General features: G+C 35.4%; 1 protein-coding gene across 2 annotated transcripts in view; it reads left to right on the top strand.

Moving 5' to 3' along the window:
* The window catches only part of LLPH (LLP homolog, long-term synaptic facilitation factor), a 39,391-nt gene extending 36,487 nt beyond the window's left edge, over nucleotides 1–2,904 (top strand). For both annotated transcript variants that reach the window (XM_060694670.2, XM_087873175.1), the window contains exon 4: nucleotides 1,807–2,904. The gene's annotated coding sequence lies outside the window, so the exon portion shown is untranslated. The remainder of the gene's footprint in view (nucleotides 1–1,806) is intronic.
* Nucleotides 2,905–9,285: the final 6,381 nt, after the last annotated feature.

Below are 9,285 nucleotides of genomic sequence, written 5' to 3' on the forward strand. Positions count from 1 at the left end.
TTATAGTCCGAAAAATAATTTACTCATATTGTGTGATCACTGCACCCAAATCCAATGACAATCTTGTTTGGGCTGGAAACAGAGCAATAGACTCAAAGCCAGGATCTTTGCTCTACAACCAGGTAATTCAATTATTTTGCTTTGCCATCTTCACATTTCTATTTGTTGTCTGCCATCCTCCAGGCTCTTCCACCAATCTGTGTAAAGGACCTTGACACTTCTACAACACTTTTTACATTCTGCTGAGTTTCATTCATCCTGCTCCTTCTGTGTTGGTTTTTATTGTATATTAAAAGTTGCAGCTTGTATCTTTTTTACTTCTTTCTAATCATTATATAATTTCAGTGACTTTATACACTTTGTATACTATTTGTTTGATAATTAAAATAAGTTATACCTGACAGTTATTTTGAGAGTGCCCGTAACATGTTCCTAAGATTCCAAATGTGCCCACCAAAAAAGTTTGGGAGCTCTGACTGATTACAATAGTGACTGTATAGGAAGTTCTGTTAAGGAAATATTGAATGGATTAACAATATTGTAAAGAATAAACCCTATTGCTCCTTAATATGTATTTTTTATGATATTTAAAAGTTTATAAAGATTTTTAATTAATTTTTTTAGGTTGAAATATTTTAGTTTCTGTGTCTCCAACTCTAGCAGGAAAAACTTTAACATCAAGAGCCTCTCAGACACTTACTGCCCTGAGGCTGCCTAATTTCTGAAGTCAAGTTAGTATATGACAGCCAAAAGGAGATTCATTTCAAAAGCTCCTGAACTCCCAATTTCCTCAAACCAGTGGAAATTTATACTATTTCTAGAATTTCTTCCTTAAAAATTGGCCTAGAGGAATTCCTAGAATATTCCTAGAGGAATATTCCCTCCAACTTCCAAGAGTTTAGTGTGATTTCTATAGCAATCTTTTCATTTTCCCTCAATCATCTCCCCACCCCCCACTCTCATCTACATCTATATCTTAACTGCTCCTCTCCCACAGAGATTGGCTCTGGGTGGTGTACAATTTAATCAATAACATTAAAACTAGAATAATATAAGATTGCATAGGTTGTGTAGTAAGAGTAAATTACTTTCTGAACTTTACTAAGTGTCTATGGCTGGGAATGACCTTGAAACATACTATTTGCTTCTCTCTGCTAGGAGAGAGCAGTGTTGAAGGTCCTAGATGTTGCTAAAGGTCACACATGGAGATACTTCAAGGACAATTGAATAGCTATGTTTAAATATAAGTATTTCCCAGACAGCCATTCTAATCATTTAACCTAAACAAACAACTTGAGTAATAACTGAGACATATCTATTCTGAAGTAAATACCAAGTTTAATGGTGTATCCTTTAAAGTGAATAAATAGAACTTGGACTTCCTTGACGGTCCTATCCTTTCAAGTCAAAATAAGAAAAAAATATGGAAGAACTGACTGGAGTTATTGCTCAAGGCTCTGCACTGAAACAAACATACTGATGAGTTAGCTATTATATGGTTATTTCTTTCATCTTTCATGTCTATATGGGTATTTCTTTTTGAATTCTGCCACCTGGGCTTCATCACACAAAAGGTAAGGACGGGGGATTCAACTTGTGATTAAATTCACCACATCAAAAGTAATTAACCTCTTGGACCAAGTTGTTTGAGTTATTGACATTATTTTTAGACTTCCTTGTTCAAAATGATGAACTCCTGCTGCTAATTTTAAATATGAGCTCATGAAGCAGAAATAATTATAACAATGAAATATTTTTAGAAGCTGAAAAACTTATTTTTTTTTCTTTGTCTATTACATGATACAGTTATTCCTGCTTCCTAGAAATAATTCTTTGGATCCAGTTTCACATTTGATAACACAGATATACCGGAAAGGCCTAACCATCAGCTGGGACCCATTGTCGAGTTCACAGGAGAGATATGACACGTGCACTGTCTAAAAAGGATGTGTTGCATCCTGTTATTATAGTAGCCCTCAACAGCGTTGCTGAAGTGATGGTTGACAAGCTATTATGAATGTTTCCTTAAAAAGTTCTAATCCTCCTCTGAAGTTATCATGCACAAAGCCTCACATAAGCAATAGGAACTGCACAGTGGGATTGGTTTTTGTTTTTGTATTTGCTTTTTGCTTCTTTGTTTCAGTGGGGATATGTAGGAAAATGTCCCAGTGGATTGTAGCATGCGTTTTCTTATGGCCTAGACTTCCCTAACCAGGTGTTTTTCATATGGATTGGATTGTCATAATTCTCAGTCATCCTGGGAACACATCTGGAGAGCACTAGGTTGGGGAAATCTATTAACAGCCAATAGAAGATTGCTATCTCTGAATATAGGAACATTGAGTCATTTCATTGCATCACCAATGATATTCCGATTGCCCTAGAGCTTTGCCTTATGAGTTAAAGAACTTTTGTGAAAATCATCTGCACATCTCCATCTGGATTCTTGGCTTTTAAAACCTTCATGAAGTTAGAGATTCTCCATTCAGCTCAATGGAGATTAACATGTTTATTCAAATATGAAATTGTAGCAATGGATCAGTTATATTATTATTTCATAGAGGAATACTCATTTTGCAACCTGATTCAGTACTTTTGGCGGGGGGGATTACAATATCTTCAGTGTGACTCAATTCCATTTAGGTGACAATCTAATTTCAATCTCAGTTATATTTGTTAATTACTTTAAATAATAATTTATAATTATATACAAAACACACTAAAATGTATGCGCTTAGGAATGTTTTACTACTTTGTCTATTTCAAAGACCTCTGATCTAATTTGCATTTTATCTGCTAATAGATGTATGAGGGCAGAATTTTGCTTTGAATAATTTCCTGAATTTTGGAATATTTTCTGTTTATATGTGTTTGTGAATAAAAAATATTTGTGATTAATATGTATAGAACAGCACATATGCTCTTATTTATACAAAATTGCTTAACGCATTGTAAGCCGTCCTGAGTTTCCGGAGAAGGGCGGCATATAAATTAAAGCATATATGTGTGTGTGTGTGTGTGTGTGTGTGTGTGTGTAATGTTTATACAAAGATATACACTTAAAATGCAAGATGCTTTAAAAAGAAAAGAAATTGCAGATTGAAGCAAAATCAGGATGGAACAGACTCATGAGGGAATGCACATGAAGTTAATATGAATGAGAAATTACAAGACCGCCTTCTGCCACCAGTAGCCTCTCACCGACCAGTTCTCTCCCATAGAGAGGGGCTCCTCAGGGTGCCATCGGCCAAACAATGTTGACTGGCGGCCCCCAGGGGAAGAGCCTTCTCTGTGGGGGCACCTGCCATCTGGAACGAGCTCCCCCCCGGAGATATGGAAGATCCAAGACTTACGCACCTTCCGCCGCGCCCTAAAAACATTTTTATTTCAACAGGCTGGTCTGGCCTAACTCTCCCTTTTAAATTGGGTTTTAAATCTTTTACATAAATTGGATGTTTTTAAATTTGTTTCTTGAGCCCAAATTATTTAATTTATTTTTAATAGCTTTTAACTTTTGTATGTTTTTTGTATTTTTATCTTGGCTGTTCACCGCCCTGAGTCCTCCGGGAGTAGGGCGGTATACAAATATGATTAAATAAATAAATAAATAAATAAATAAATAAATAAATAAATAAATAAATAAATTGATCGATCTAGGCAGTAGTGGGATGCTGCCGGTTTGGACCAGTTCAGGTGCATCAGTAATTCCGACGAACAGCTGGCTTTACCCACCCGCCCCTGCTCTAGCCTGTCCTATATTTCCTTCTTTCTGGTTCAGCTGATTCGTGCAGCACAGCTGATTTCCACGCCTCCACTGTTCTACGTACCGGGGCTGCCTTAGAAGGTAAGCAGTGAGCTTCAAATTGCTGTATTTTGAACACTGTACACAAGCATGTGTGTGCACGAAGTGCACGCTCACAGAACCAGTTGTTAAACCGGTTGCAGCCCACCACTGGATCTAGGCCTCCTTCGATGAGGTACTATACAATAGATAGTAATGTAATACTTGGGTAAACATTAATGTGGTATCTTCAAGAACGAACAAGTTGGTTTTGTGAAAAGCAACCACAGATCAGACAGTATTCAACTCTATGAGTAATTTGAATAAAGATCAACAGGAACAAGCTGCAGTTATATCACTAGATGATGTAAAAGCGTTAGCTAAATTGATAAAGAGCATATGTTTACCACTTTACCTAAGTTTGGATTTCCTGAAGAATTTATACATTGGAACTGGATTCTATATTCAGCTCCTATATCAAAAGTGAAAGTTAATGGTACATTTTTCATCAATTTTTTTTCAATAGCAAGGATGCCTACTTTTCCCTTTGATCTTTAATATTTGTTTCAAACCTGCTTATGCTACTCAATAAGATTATAATATACTGTACATACTATAGTTATATAATTATGATATAAATTTGGCTTATACAAATTACATTTTATTGTTTAATGTCTGATTTTCATGGCTTCAGTCCAAAAGTTTTAAAAAATGTTTAAACATAATTTGAATTAAAAAGGAAGACTTGCTTTTCCAAATCTTGAATTATGCCATTTTGCATATTTGGCTGGTTCCAAATCTTGAAGGACTCCCTTTTTTGAAACTTCTTCCTTGGGCCTTTTAGAATAATTATATATTGTATATTTAATTAGTTATATTGTCTTTAATTAGTTATTGATCTGCTCAGTCAATCCTTAGCCAACACTTTACTCTTATATCTGGTTCAGAATTAATATAAAACAAATGGAAATCAGGATTTGTACATTGGATCATTTAATAAATGAAAATGATGAATGCTTATGATGAAATGATGAAATGATGAAATGTTTCACATTAAAGGACAAATCTTACTCTGTCCAAAATGTAATTGTATTTACAATTACAACAAGTACTGACATTCCAATTTGGGCTTTGGGCATTTTTGATTTTGGCAAATTTAATCTGATACAAACAATCATGACATCCTATGACAAAACATCTTCCTGCAACTATAAAATTTGGTTGATGATGAATCAATTTGATATGAAGTCTTTGATGGCTGAATGGAATAAAGAAATGTCTATTTTGCTTAGGCTATGGGAAGATATGTGATGATAGATGCCGAAAAAACTCAGTAGAACTTAGATTACATCTTATTCAACAAAAATATAATAATAATATTGCAGACTTAATGTATTTAATTGAATTTATATACCATGTTTTCCCAAAAATAAGTCCCTGTCTTATATTTTTTTGAACCCTGAAATAAGCGCTTGGCCTTATTGCCATGCGTTCAAAAGCCTGATTGGGTTTATTATCAGGGGAGGTTTTATCTTGGGGGAAACAGGGTAGAAAAGGCTTGAATAAATTATCATGTTGGAGATGTTGTAAGATTAATTGAATCATTGAAATATGGAGAAAAACATAATTATAACAGTTTGGAAACAAGTTATCACATGTATTAAATCAAATTTGAGTTTTAATATTCTCAGGTGGTCATATTTTTTGAATTGTTTTCCTATCACATGGAACCCTTTACTTCTGAACAAGTAAAGTAGATTTTTCATGGTCTCCTTATAAGACTTGTTCTTCAACATTACAAAGATAAAAAACAGAAGAAGGCAGAACTGATTATATTAAAATAAATTAACAAAAGTCTGATCAGTTTAGTTAGTTATGATTATTACAGTGAGAAATGGCTATCATGCATTGAAAAGTTCCTGTTTCTTCTTTTCTTCAGTTCTCTTTTTTATTATTATTACTAATTTTTTTCTTTATAACTTTATCTCTTATTTATTTCTCATTCTGGGTTAAATTTGTAGTTTTTATTCATTTAATAAAAACGTAACCAAAAAATTCTCAAGGAAACAATGTAAGTGCAGGATATTTGTGTCAAATTTAGAGAACTCTTTATGAAAAAATATGGATTAGAAAGCAAAGTTCAACAGTGAAATATTCTCAAATCTGAGCAACACCTTAAAAAACAGCTCTTGCCATTTGTAATCTGAATGGAGAAAAAAATGGACAAAATCAGAAGTCTACATAGATGAAAAGGGTCAGAGTTAATACAAAATGGTTTTCTGAGATCAGGGCCGGATTTAGATTGAAAGAGGCCCTAGACTATTCCACTTATGAGGCCCTTTCACCAGTGGTGGGATTCAATATTTAACAACAGGTTCTGTGGGCGTGGCTTAGTTGGGGGTGTGGCTTGGCAATCATGTGACTGGGTGGGCGTGGCTAGCTGGTCACGTGACTGTGTAGGCGTGGGTAGCTCGTCATGTGACCGGGTGGGCGTGGCTATGTGCATAGACTTTTTTCAGAGGGCTGAAAAAAGTCATTTCTGACTGGGCCTCGCACTTTTGACCGGTCCTCACACTTATGACCATCCTCACATTTATGCCCGTGCAGCTTTCTTAACAACCATGTCACTCATTTCACAACTGCTTCTCTTCACCATGGTGACAAGATAGGGCAAAAACGTAAAATGTGAGGACAGTCGTAAGTTCGAGGACTGGTCAAAAGTGCGAGGACCAGTCAGAAATAACTTCTTCAGTCCTCTGAGTAGTCCATATGCATAAAAGGATACAGCAATAGAGAGGGATGAAGGAAGGGAAGGGAAATTAGAGTAGGAGAGAGAGGGAGGAAGAGAGGAGGAGAAGGAGAAAGGAAGAGGAAGTAGGGAGGAAGAGGGGGAGGAAGAGAAAGTAAGAAGGAAAGAAAAGAAAGGTGGTAGGTTTGAGGAGAAAGATTGCTATACAATAAAAAAGATGAAAGGGAAGAAAGCCAACCCCAAACAAATATAAAGATATTAAGATAAAGAATGAATTGTTAAACTTTAAAGAATAAAAGAGAACAAATATGAATAAATAACAATAATTAGAAACACACATACAAACATACAATCTATTTTCTTTGAACAGAGTATTTGGCCGGTTCACAAATTTAAACAGTGTTTAGTCATTTCAATTAAATTTACAATTTCTATATTTCCTTTTTGCCATATTTATTCCTCATCTATTTTTGTAAAAAACCAATATTACCCTCATCCTCATCTCTAATCTTAATCAAATTCAATTTTTCCCTTCTATTCTATATTATACCCCTTCCCATTGTCATCTATTTTTATATCCATCCTCACATTGGTTAATTATGTAATATTAGTTGTTTAATATAAATTCAACATTTTAATATAAATCAATGTTATATAACTACCTTTTTTGTATATTAATCAATATGAACATGAATATTCCAATTATTTCCATGCAATCCAATTTCTTACAAATCCATTAATTATATTTACCAATAATAATAAACCAAATAATTTCCCCCATATATTCCTCCAAACCACAACTTAACCATTTCTGCTTTCAGAAATATACAATTAATAGTATCTCAATTATTACAATTCCCTAGTTAAATACAGCTTTTTTTTCTTTTGTGTTTTAAAATCCTGAACTCTTCTCTTTTTCCCTAAATTTCCCATTGTTTGCACGTACCTTTTTTGGTGAGGAAAAAGAAAAGAATTCTGCCTGCCTAATTTTCCAACCTTGCAGCAACAGCAAAGCAGTTTCACTTTCGTTTCTCAGTATAGCTAGGGGGAAAAAATCAGCACTCTTTGGAAGGAAGCAAAACAGCGGAGACAAATCAGCTGAGAGCCGGGAGGCCAATTAGCCTATGCTGAAGCTCCGGGGGCCAATAACATTACAAAAAAAAAAAACCGAACCCTTTGTTAAATTGCTGGCTCCCCGCCCCTCGCCCACCACTATTTATTGGCAATAAATAGTGGTGCGGAGGGGCGGGGGAGCCAGCAATTTAACAAAGGGTTCGGCCGAGCCACCTAGAACCCCCAGAATCCCACACTGTGTAGGCCCCTCTGGATCTTGAGGCCCTAGGCTGAAGCCTAGTTAGCCTATAGGAAAATCCGGCCCTGTCTGAGATTAAATAACTGATTTTTCTTTCTGACCAATTCCTTTTTCCTCTCTGTTTGGCTGCTAGCAGGATTATTTGTAACTTTAACACATAGAACTTTCTTGGACATGAGGTTATTTATGTTGTTGACATTGTGATAAACTTGCCCATTGAAACTCCTCTCTGACAGAGCAGACCAAAAGTTACATTTTAGCTTCCTTCTCCCCCCACCCACCCCAAACATTGCAGGCCTTCACTTTGGAATGTAATCAAGACAACATGCTCAGGACTAGTTTGTCCTTAGAAAGCAAAGTAAAAGCAGATGAAGGGTATTCATAGACTCATCAGCAATGAATGGATGAAAAGGAAATTAAGAAATTAATGGGTATATGTCAGCAGAAAGGAGGAGGTTTTTGGACCTGTGAAGTTCATGTCCAGACCAACTATTTGGAGTTAATGCCAAAGGCAGAGGTCTCTTGATTTACAAAAGAGGAAGAAATGGCATTTTATCTGCAATTAATTTTAAAAAGAAAAGAGAAGAAAAGCCTGGCTAGTTGAGCTTTTAAAGTCAGAGCTGCAAGTGTTTGAAAAGAAAGGTAGCGATTCAGGCTGGCCAGCTAAGCATATGTCTCTTTGATCTGAAATTTTAACATTAAAAAAAAATAGAAATAATTTGAAATGAATTGTAGTCTATTTGCATCATACAATATCAATGAAAAAGAGAATGGGTGACACGAGGGGGGAAAGGCTCAATCAGTCTCCACCTGTCAGTGGAAAGATAAACTTTAGTTCTGTCTTATTCTGTAAATCTTTTTTCCCCCATCATAAGCCAAAACAATTTCACATGTGAAAACACTTTTGAACCTCTCTTCTGCAGTTGGTGTGCATGTGTGGGAGAAATATAGTTTTGGATACTTGTGTCAGTTTAAGCCTACATAAAAAGAAAGCATTCATGAAGTTTTGTGTCAAGAAAGAACTACCTTCTTTTTGAAGAAAATTAAAATTCTTGTAGCTCTAATAATATTTTTTCCATTTCTAAATCCAGAATCAATGGGATAGTGACGAAATCTGTAATGAATTGATGGACAGGTAATACAGAAATTGGATTAATGCACATTGTCATATTGTTCCTATTCTGTGTACTAATGAAACTGTATATGAAATCTGGTCTTTTCTGGCTGGAGAACAGAAAATAAGAGTGCCATTTTGGGAAATTGCTGGTTTTTGGCTACTTCCCTGTGTGTTATCCCATGCCAGATTACACCACTGAAATGGGTCCATAGACCTTCAAAAGCACTTTGGGAGTGGGGGTTGTGACAGATGAGAGGCTAAAGAAAGATTGGGTATAAAAGTAACATCCTACTCTTTTATGCTTGCATATATACCGTAGTTCTACT

This window comes from Pantherophis guttatus, chromosome 7 (assembly GCF_059756535.1).
Source record: "Pantherophis guttatus breed Tessera chromosome 7, ASM5975653v1, whole genome shotgun sequence".
In the NCBI taxonomy this organism is placed as follows: domain Eukaryota; kingdom Metazoa; phylum Chordata; class Lepidosauria; order Squamata; family Colubridae; genus Pantherophis; species Pantherophis guttatus.